The sequence below is a fragment of the Malus sylvestris genome, chromosome 9 (genome assembly GCF_916048215.2).
Source record: "Malus sylvestris chromosome 9, drMalSylv7.2, whole genome shotgun sequence".
Lineage (NCBI taxonomy): Eukaryota > Viridiplantae > Streptophyta > Magnoliopsida > Rosales > Rosaceae > Malus > Malus sylvestris.
The window spans coordinates 20,436,455-20,447,899 of NC_062268.1; the positions used below are offsets into that span (position 1 = coordinate 20,436,455).

The 11,445-nt window shown below is 38.8% G+C and overlaps 1 pseudogene; it reads right to left on the reverse strand.

The window, feature by feature from the left end:
* Positions 1–283: 283 nt before the first annotated feature.
* LOC126633872 (MAR-binding filament-like protein 1-1) lies at positions 284–11,225 on the reverse strand (annotated as a pseudogene).
* Positions 11,226–11,445: the final 220 nt, after the last annotated feature.

Below are 11,445 nucleotides of genomic sequence, written 5' to 3' on the forward strand. Positions count from 1 at the left end.
TCACAACTTCCATCATAGGAGGGTTGAGTCGGCGTTGAGCCTCTCGAGATGTTTTAGACTCCTCCTCCAAAAGTATGCGATGCATGCATGTAGTAGGGCTAATTCCTTTTATGTCGGCTAATGTCCATCCAATTGCCGTTTTGTACTCCTTTAGCACCCTCACCAACTTGCCCTCTTCTTGTGCCGTGAGTGAGCATGAGATAATGATGGGCAACGCCTCATCATCTCCCAAGAAAACATACTTCAAATGACTAGGTTATGGCTTAAGTTCAAGTGTAGGTGGCTACACATCTGAGGGAAGCATCTTATTAGCCAAAACTAAACTTAAAATTGGGTCTAACAACTTACCAGATTGTGGTGGCAATGATTCAAGGGCAGCCACCATCTCAATGAGACCATCACTAGGGGGCACGGCAAGGGCAAGTTCATGCATGTCGTGGGTGTGCATGGTTGCTGCTTCAATGTTTTGCATGTCCATTCCTCGTGCAATGACCAATTCAAGTGCATCTTCATTCAATTTGTCAAAATGGTCCTGCGCCAAAGAGTCATTTACATCAATAGAAAAACATGAATGATTCTCACTAGGATACTTCATAGAATCAGAAAGATTGAAATTAATAACTTCCCCATCAAATTCCATCGTCAACGTTCCATTAAACACATCAATCTTTGTCCGGCCGTTTTCATGAATGGCCTTCCAAGGAGGATGGGCAATGAAGGGGCATGGTCCGACTCGTCCATCTCAAGCACGTACAAATCTGCCGGGAAGATTAAGTGATTAACTTGCACTAAAACATCTTCCAAAATTCCCTTTGGATAGGCATTAGATCTATCGGCCAATTGTATGATCACACCGTCATTTGTTAACTTTCCTAAATTCATAGATGCATAAATTGAATATGGCATGACATTTATAGATGCACCTAAGTCTAGCATAAAATATTCAAAACGAGTATTACCAATGACACAAGGAATTGTAAAACTACCCGGATCTTTGCATTTAGGGGGCAGTTTGCATTGCAAGATGGCTGAGACGTTTTCACCTACTTTTACAACTTCCTTGGTCGAAATCCTCTTCCTAGTGGTGCAAAGTTCCTTAAAAAACTTGGCATACCTCGGGACTTGCTTAATTGCATCCCAAAGGGGGATATTGACTTGAACTTTTCTAAACGTTTCCAAAATATCCTTTTCAGCTTCCTCCTTCTTTGATTACATAAACCTACGAGGAAAAGGTACATTGGGTGGAATATGGTTAGTATTAACTGAAATTGGACCCATCTTACCTGATTTGGACGGATTAGGATGTGGAGAGGGTGTAGGGGTTTGCAGCATAGATTGCTCAATCCTTACTGTGGCCTTGTCTTGGCTTTCCTCCTCGAATTGCAACTTCTCATCCTCATTTTCACTTGATTTGGATGGTTTATGGTCAGCTCCAACTTCTTATCCACTCCTTAGCATGATTGCCTTAGCAGATTCAAAGCCTCATTTCGGATTCACAACGGTTGAACTAAGAAGTTTTCCCTGTTCTCGGAATTGCCCCATGAACTCCGCAATCTGCCCTACTTGCTTCTCCAACTCGTCCACCTTTTTGTCCCTAGTTTGCATACCCTGCGCCATAGAAGTTAGTAATTGAAAAATCTGATCATTATCAATAGACGAACCTGATTTGTTTTGGGCAGGTTATGCTTGAGGTTGTGTGGGTGCAAACGGTTTTTGATAGAAACCCAGGGGTTGTTACCTAAATGCACTTTGTTGTTGGCCTTGTTGGGGTTCTCTCCATTTGAAATTTGGATGATCTCTCCATCTCGGATTGTATGTATTAGAAAATGAACCATTCCTTAGTTGGTATTGATTCCCAAAACCCACAGCATTGAGGGTCTCCCACCCTCCGTTCTCAATCAATTGTGGGCACTTATCCGTGAGATGTCCTTGCATGGAGCACACACCACAAGCAGCCACATTTTGTACTTTTGGTCCTTCCACAACCTGAGAAAGAAGAGTAGTAAGGTTAGCCATTTGATTTTGAAGTTTGGAATGGCACTTACCTCATTCACTTGGTGTTGACGTGGGGTGCTCCTTTGTCCAACACCTTCGTATTGTTAAGCATTCAACGCTCGATTAGCAATCAAAGTCTTTGTAGTCGTGGGGGTCTTATCCACCAAGGCTCCTCTCGCTGAGGCATCTAGCGTTTGACGTTCAATTGGTAGAAGCCCCTCGCAGAAGTATTGTAGAAGAAGCTCATCCTTCATTTAATGTTGTGGACATGAAGCAACAAGAGATTTAAAACGTTCATAATAAGTAGGAAATGATTCACCTTCATCTTGCTGAATTCCACCTATCCTTTTTCGTATAAGAATAACTCGAGAAGTTGGGAAAAATTTCTCCAAGAAAGCCCGTTTCATGCTCTCCCAAGATGTGATAGTTCCGGGAGCTAATTCATACAACCAATCTTTCGCCTTTTCTAATAGAGAAAAGGGAAAGGCCTTCATCTTCAATATGTTCCCACCGACGTTGATGGGAGTCATGCTTGAACACACCACATCGAACTCTTTCAAGTGCTTGTTAGGATCCTCCATGGACAACCCATGGTACTTTGGAATATGGTGCAGCAAGCTTGACTTCAACTCAAACTCTTCAGTCTTGCCTTAAGCAGCTGCGGGGTATTGGATGCATAGGGGTGCGGCATTGTCCAATCCTGAAGCAGAAAGCTCCTTGATTGTTCGGTTGTCCGCTGCCATGTCTTGCACTACTTCACCCACCCTTGCCGTGGGTTCTTCTTCCTCAAACTCAGATTCGGCCTCTGAATTTGAACTTGATTCACGTTCTGGATTCTTCCTCTTTCGTCTCAACTCTCGCTCGAAATCGTCGTCAAAGTCCAAGATATGTTCACGAATCGGATGAGAACTCCGAGTCATAAACTAGTACCTAAAAACAAGAAAACAAAACAAGGTCAGAAACTGGAATTAATTAAAACAAAATAAAAGATCCAATGGATTAGCAACTTTACTAATCCCCGGCAACGGTGCCAAAAATTTGATGCGAAATATATAAGCATACAAATTAAACCCTCTTTTTATCAATTGTAGCAAAGTATGTAAGTAGGGATCATTCTAGGCCGGGGATTAGGAAGGATTGCTAAAACACTTAAAACTGACTCTAAAACATAAAACAAAGTTTAGAACACTAAACTAGACTCAAAGAATGCAAAACTAAACTATAAAACACTAAAACAAACTCAAAAGACTCAAAACAAGCTAAAAACACTCAAAACTGCCTAAAAACACAAACTGGGCAGATTTGGACTCTAAACACAATTTTGGACGAATTTTGGGTTTTCCTTGACTCAAAACACTTAAAAACACAATCTAAACAGATTTCAACTAGTTAGACACTCTAAAGTAAAAAGGGGTTTGGTTTTGGACGAAAATCAAGTAAAATAAAACAAGAAAGCCTTAAACAAATTTTAGACGAAATTGGGTGAATTAGATGAATGATTGGCTAGCTAGGAGGTTCTTCTCCACACATGTCACACTTGCATACAAAACGATTTCCAATTGCTTTTCCATAAACCATGAATTCCCAACGCCCCAGATTAACCGTGAATTGCACTAATTAACCCTCAGATTTTCCTAAAGTTATTGAATTGGATGATTGCATACGACAACCCAAAGTATTCCCCACAAGTTCCCCACATGAATTGCATAATAGAGATACAAGCAAAGATCATTAAGTTCTATGAAAATCATAAGCATTGACGAGGCACTTGTTATTCTGAATTGCAAGAAACTTATGCCAAGAATTTGATTAACACGATTGTGATTAGCAACCTTTACCACTCTTGAATATAAGTTCATAACAATTAGGTGAAACTCCCTTATATCCTAGCATCAGATTTATGCATGAAACTTAAGCGTGCACTCTCAACCAACGCACACAAATCAGTTTTAATTCATATAGTTAAGCAAATTGAATTCACAACTTATGAAACACAACTGAAAGTAATCAAATCATATAGAAAGCATGAACATGGTTTCGAATTCCCCCTAGCCAAGGGGGGTTTAGTTCCTTATACGCACAAAGCAAAGATAAACAAATTTAGACATTGAAAACAAAAGAAAGAAAACACCTAGACGCTCCAACTTGAACAGCAAGCACATCCACAAACTTTCCTCATTCCTCTTTGTTGTGGCACAAGGCTTGGGGACAAGTTTTGGGGGTTATGTGTATGGAATAATGGATGGGAGATGGTATGGTAGTGTTTAGGATGGATAAAAGGTGCGGCAAGGGGTGATTTAGGTTAGGAACTATGGAGAATTAGTGGTGATGGCAGCAGCAAAGAAGGGTGATGAATTTCTGGCCTGAATTGTGAACATGAGAGGTGGTGGTTCGGCCAAGGCTGAAATATAAATATATATAGGCACATAAAACCCTAGGGAAATCAGGTTAGGACTTGGACTTAGTAGAAAATAAGGATTAGGGCCCAAACAATCAAAATCCAAAGGGGAAAAGGTATAGAAAAGTGCGGCAGATATGGAAAGGAAGGATAAGGCTTCTAGAATGCCTTGCAAGGCAAGGAAAAAGGGTTTCCTTGCTGAAATTGGTGCGGCAAAGGTCCTAAATCTGAAAGGGATTGGTTTTCTTGTGCAACAAGGATAGGAAATGAAGGGATAGGGCTTCTAAAATCCCACAAACCCAAGGAGATGCACGGCAAGGATAGGGAAATGTTCTATAACCTCTCTTTGTGTCCAAAAATGCTTAGGAAACCTTCAATGTTACTGGAACTTAAGGCCAACTAGGTTTAGGAAAGATCAACCCAAAATAGGAAACTTTAGGCTTAACTTTCCTACTTTAAGTAGGAAACCTACTTTAAGTAGGAAACCTTGTTGGAGTAGGAATCCTCATTCTTCTAGGAATCCATCTTTGATTAGGAATCCTTCTTCAATTAGGACTCCTTCGTTGATTAGGAATCCTTCTTCAATTAGGACTCCTCACATCTTCAAAACTTCAATTTCGTCCATTCCTTTTGCTCCAAGCATGTGATATCCATTCCAAGCTCAATTTTGCTCCAAAAGGCTCCAAAATGCACTACTTTGCATACTTTGCCCTTAAAACCTGAAAACACAAGAAAATGGCTTAAAAGACTAACGTAACTAAGAAAACACAACGTAAATGCACAAGAACAAGCTCACTAAGTCGCATAAATATGCTCCTATCAGCAGTGGACAATCATCCGTTAATCAAGCCAAGAGTGCCCAAAATAGGTAACAAATTCAAAGTTATTTCATCCATCCTCATCCTATATTTTCCCCAAGTTAATTATTTCATAACCTTCAAAACATTCCTTATAAATTGAGTTAATTTGCCAATTAATGGATTAATTACCTAATTAATCCATTAATTGCCAAATAAATCACCCATTACACTAAAAAATTACCCAAAAGGCCAACCACTCTCTCTCCCAAGAGGGTCGGCCATGCTCTATATATTGAACCCCATTTTCTCTAAAAAGCTAAGTCCATACTCTTGCAAAACTTCAAAAACTCTCTAAACACTTTTCTTTCTAAATTCTAACTTTGACATCGAAGGTTCTTCGACAAAAGCCCCCCATTCATCGTGCGCGCATGAGGCCTTTGGCCTTAACCAAAGGTGTTAATTGTTTTGTAGGTGCAATTTTGTCCAAGATCAAGGAGGAAGAAATTTGCATCCACAACAGGCTCTTCAGCCTCTTCTGGTGGTTGCTGATTATTTACAAGATCTTTTGACGAATTTATTTGACTTCTTAGCCATAATATTTCACCCTTAGCAGATACCAATTCCTCTTCCAATTTTTTGCTCCTCTTCTCCAGACCCTCCCTTTCCTCGTCTAGTCTCATGACAAGATTATGGACATCTTCCATGTTTTCTCGGGCCTCTTTGGATGCAATCTTATGCTCTGTTAAGGAAATGTAAACCACATCTTGTTGGAAATGTGCCCTAAAACCAATCATATGATGATACTTTAAGGACATTTCACATGTTAAACTAATCTAGTTTAATATCAAGGGCAAAGATTATTGTTTGAGCCATCTCATATAAATGTTATACGCTTAAACGATAAGTCCAAGGAATATGTGATTGGGAGAATGCAATCTAAAGAAGTTAGATTCATGAGACCATTCTTTCGTAGACACATCCTAAACGTTCCTGATCATAGGATTACCAATTGGGCATTGACAGTCCGTTAAGATCAGTACGTGTTGTGTCTTCTCTCAGGGAAAGTGACTAGTCTCGAGTCATTGGTGTGTGTGACATCAAGACAAGCATGTAGGTGCTAAATAATGAATGAGTCCACTGAACACGATCAACGAGGTGTTCTCATACTCATGTCACATGAGAACTCATGGTTGGGATAATGCAAAGTAGTCATTTGACCTAAGGCATCATAGTTGTCTTGTGGTTAAGTCCTTGATCTTTTATTATGTCAAAGTCACTCCATCAGGATGGTGTCCACGACATCGTCGGGGTTAAGCCACTTAGCCATGGAGGCAAGTGAATGCGCAACAAGGGATCTCTAACCTTCAAACCGTTTGGGGGAGAATACTCTATGATATGCTTAAGAATCTCTGGCCAGAGTATGAATGAGATTTAGGAAGTCGTTCCAAATCACATTCAAGGTAATCATATAAGCACACGAATCACATTGGATAGTAGACATGAATAAACTATCAAACCAAAAAATGTGGTCAAGAGTATTGTATTAGAGAAAGACCGTATTGCATTTGTAATCCTAAACTGAATAGGTTCTCCACCTCTTCTGATTAGCTTGGGTAACCATGATATGCTACTAGGTGTCACGCATGGTTTGTGGAAGCCCTAAACGTGTATAATCACTAAAGGGAGAATTGAAAGTAAGTTTCAATTCACAATTGATTTGAAATGGTTTTAATCGCCCACTGCCTCGATAAAAGGAACCTAATGGATCGTACACCGTGTAAGGTGGAGATTGAAGAAACAATGGAGATGAGTAAGAATAATTAAATGGTTTAATTATTTATGGCAAGGATTAATTAATATGTTAATTAATCAAACGAATAAGTTCGTTAAAGACCTCGGGATAGTTTTGGACCTTAAGGCCCAATGGGCTTCGAACGTCAAGCCCATTGAATTAAGTTGTATGACAACTTAATGAATAATAATTCACAAAGGCCCAATTACCCCAATAATACCCTAAGGCCGGCCATTTAGAGATGGAGTGAGTTTTGGACTTATTTACAAGTTTGCCACTCCAATGAATTAAGGTATAAATATGACTTTATAGCCAAAATTCATTTAGGGTTTTTCTTTTGGGGAAAGGATGAGAACATAAGCTCTCATTTCTCTCTAAAGTGGCCGGCCTTCTTGGAGGGTTTAGCTAGCAATCCTACTACTCCAAGGTCACTCATTTCTTCTCCAATCTAACCTTGGTGAAGAGACTTAGAGGTTCTCAATTTTGGGAACTTGGAGAACCATTTCATCCATCCAAATCCACAGATCTAAGATGCAAGGAATGAAGACCCTCTCTTTGGGTGATTAGCCTTTGCTTATGCAAAGAGGAATCTACAAAGGTATAATTTCTCAACTAACAAATGTTGTTTTAAGTTGAGTCAAGGTTCACCAATCTACTAAGCTTTGAATTTCATGGTTAATGTTTTGTTTTTAAGTGCATACAAGCATGATTCCACCTTTTAATTGTTAATTGCATGCTATAGATGTTGCTTAAATGAACATGTTTTTCACAAAATTTCATTCACATCTTTCTCATTTTCAAGCCTAGAAATTAGAGAATTAGCCCTCTCTATATCTTGGGAAAGCACCATTGCATTTCGATTCATCTCATCCAGTGCTTTGGTAGCCTCTTCCAGGTCTGTTTCAAGAGATTTCTAAGACTCCTTGTCCTTCGAAATCTGTTTATCCAAAGCTTTAACTTCTTTTTTCAAAGAAGAAACTATCTCATTTTCTTCTTTTAAATCACTTAAAGCTCTTTCAACTTTTTTGTAGACATCAGCCAATTCCTCATGCAAGCTATCACGTTTTTTTGCAACAACTATTAGTTTATGGGACAGAACTTGTAGCTCCTCATTTGTCTTCTTTATTAGTTCTTTCGCTGCAAAAAGCTCACCAACAACCGCATCACCACTTAACGTAGCCTTATCAAGGGTTATCTGCAGTGATTCCCTAACTCCAGTAAACTTGGCCCGAACCGAGATCTCAGCTTCAAGTTCCGTGTATAAAGTTTTTTACTATTTTAATCGATTTTCCATATTGGAAGCTTCACTTCTTGATTTTGTAAGAGTTTCTTGAGTGCTCTGGAGTTCATGTTTCAAATTTGTTTCAATTTCCAGTTCTCTATCCATAAGTTCCTTCAAGTTTTCCTTCTCTCAGGTCAAATCAGAATTTAATTCTCTGTTTCTACTTGTCACTCAGAGCAAGTTCAAGCTTTTCCTTTAGCTGCTGAAATTTCTCTTCCCTTTCTTCCAAAAGCTTAGCATCCAAATCCGCCTTTCTACAGGAGGATGTTTTCAGATTATTGTATTCTTCCTGAATAACATCAAACTCCCTCTTCGAATCATCTAATTTAGAAGTGAAAGAACTAACTGTTGCATTCAATTCATCGAAATAGGAATTCTTCAATTCTAATTCCTTTTGATTTTTCAGGAGTTCATCTTTCAACATTTGACTATCTGAAAGTGCATTCGTTAGTTCATCCCTCATTTGATTGTAGGCAGCTTTCAAGTCCCTCAACTCCAAATCTTTTTCGACAAGAGAAGAACTAAGACTTCGGACATTGTTTTCTTTATCCTTGATTTCTGAATTGAGCAAATCAATCATTCCCTGTAGGACTTCAATTGAGTTTTGCTTTTCCTTCAAATTCTCTTCAAGTACTACCTTTTCTTCTCCGGCCTTTGAAAGGTTGGTTTTAAAACTGTCAATTTGAGTTTTAAGCTCTTCAATCAATTTCTTTTCCCCATTTAACTCCTTTCCTAAGCTTGCAATTGTACTTTTTGCCAAACTCAATTGGCTTGTTAAAGAATTTTGCTCGTCCTTTGCCTTTGCTAGTTGCTTGCTCCGTTCTTCCTGTTCACCTAGTAAATTAGATTCATAGCTCTTCCCCAATGAAACAATAACAGCTTCCTTTTCTTTCAGTTTGGTCTTCATCTTTGCATTTTCAACCAAAGTAAATGTGGGTTAAATCAAACAAAGCATCTAATAGTATTTTTATGAACATAACCCAAAAGTAAAGGAGGATGATCTTTCGAGCTCAGAGACTCATACATTAACGGGTAGAGCTTAGTATGCATTTCTATAAAATAGAGAAACCAGGAAAGAAAAAGGGACCGCTAGAGTAGGGATCGTTTTCAAGGAAGCATTTAAGAACACAAGATTGGGAAACAAGCTAAAAGACGCATTACATTTTTTTGTACATTTTGAATTTCCTTTTCAAAGAGACTAGACTCCCATCAACATCTATGGTATGTCTGTGTTGTCTCAACATGTAAAGAAAAGCTTTTTATGTGGTATTGAATAGGGACTTATAGATTCGACTATGGCATCAGTGACTTTCTTTTCTGACCGAATCAATGCATAAAGCACACCAAGGACACCAAAACTAAAAATACCAATACCATTCAAGAGAGACAAAACGGGATTTGGTGCTACATTTGTTTGAGGTGCTTCCTGTTCAATGAATAACTCACTTTAGAAAATTAAGCCTTATAACAAACAATTAACAAAATAAAAAGGAAAGATATTAAATACAGATTTTTTTTAGGGAGTCTAGTAGACATTCGTAACTTCGTACCTCTGTGTTTTTACTCCCCTCTGGTGTCTTTAGCTCACTTTCTTCTTACAAAAAAAAGGAAATAAAGGAACTAATGCATAAACCGCATGAAATGAGATGGAAACTTGTTACAAAAGATAATAATTTATAGTAACACCAGTCCATGTTAAGAAAAGAACTAAAAATGTAGCACATTGTAAGAATCTTCGTAAAAAGAATAAATAAAGAGAAGGTTTAGTAAATACCCTAAACTACCTTTGAAATATTATTGCCTAATTAATAGGATCTGCACATATAGCCTAACTTTGCGCATTTAAAGGATATGAACTATGTTTTGTGAAACCCATTAGGCCCAAGCCCAGGAACCAAGCCCAGACCCAGACTTGAATCCGGCCCAACCTAGTCGAATCCCAATATCCCAGGCCGCGTGTGAGCCTGCGCATGGGTGCGCGTGGGTGCCTACCTTGGTCGGCATGTGGAGCACATGTGCCTCCACCGGAGGTACTGTGCTCCGCCACCATCCACGACGATGCCGACGACTTTTTCGGCCACCCAAAATGGCGTGTGGCAGTGCATGAGGGCCCGTGTGGCAGGGTGTGGGGGTACCCGAGGTCTCCCTTATGTTTTTTGATATCCTGAATCCATTTACGACGTTCTTTTCCAAAATTCAATCGTTTGAGTATAGTTTTATTAATTGGACCCTTTATGTGCTTAGGTGTATTTATTGTGGCGTTTCAGTCTTCGCTAGTTACATGGCTTTTCAACGGCGAATTATCTGTAAGTGGACCCCTTCCAAAATGCATAATTTTACTATTAGAAATGCATACATGTAAAGCATGATTTAATGGTTACGTTTTATGAAACGTTTATGAGTAAATTGTTTTTACGCTTTATGATATTTCAAGCTTTATCGAATTTACTTTCTTTGTGGTATATATGATGGATGACTATATACTATGAAAATGATTTAAGATATGATGTTTGAGCTACTAAGCTCTGTTGAGATATATATACTTATATTCTAGAAAGATTATGTTCAATGATTTTTGTGCTTATCTAGTGGTCACTATATTCTACCTAGGGGCGTATGTTCTACCTACGGGCGTATGTTCTGCCTACGGGCGACTGACCTGCCTTCGGGTGATACTGATACCACTATTTAGCACCCTATATATGATATATGTTTTATTGAAGATTTTATGGCATGCTAGGGTTTTCGGAAAACCTTTTTCTTATTATGCTATACGAGTTTTCTAAACCTGGGGGTTAGTACGTTGATGAATAATTATGTTAGTATTACTTATTTATCAACTTGGTCCACTCACCTTTTCTATTTTGCGCCCCCTCAGGACATAGAATCGAGGCGTACAATCCTGGCGTCAAGGCACTCCACATTGGCATCTTTGAGTCCTCTCGGTGTAGGACCCATTCCTTTGTTCATTCAATTTTATATTATTTCTCTTTAGTGTTTTAGATTGTTGTATGCTCTGAACACATTCCTTATTTACATATACATTGTATTTAAATTTGTAACTCTTATTTATATTCATTGGTTCTCATGCATATTAGTATGGCTTCGTCACCTTCGAGTGTTGGCCAGCACGTGCTTACCCGGGTGTTTGGAGGATATTGGTGTCGAGCGTGTCATT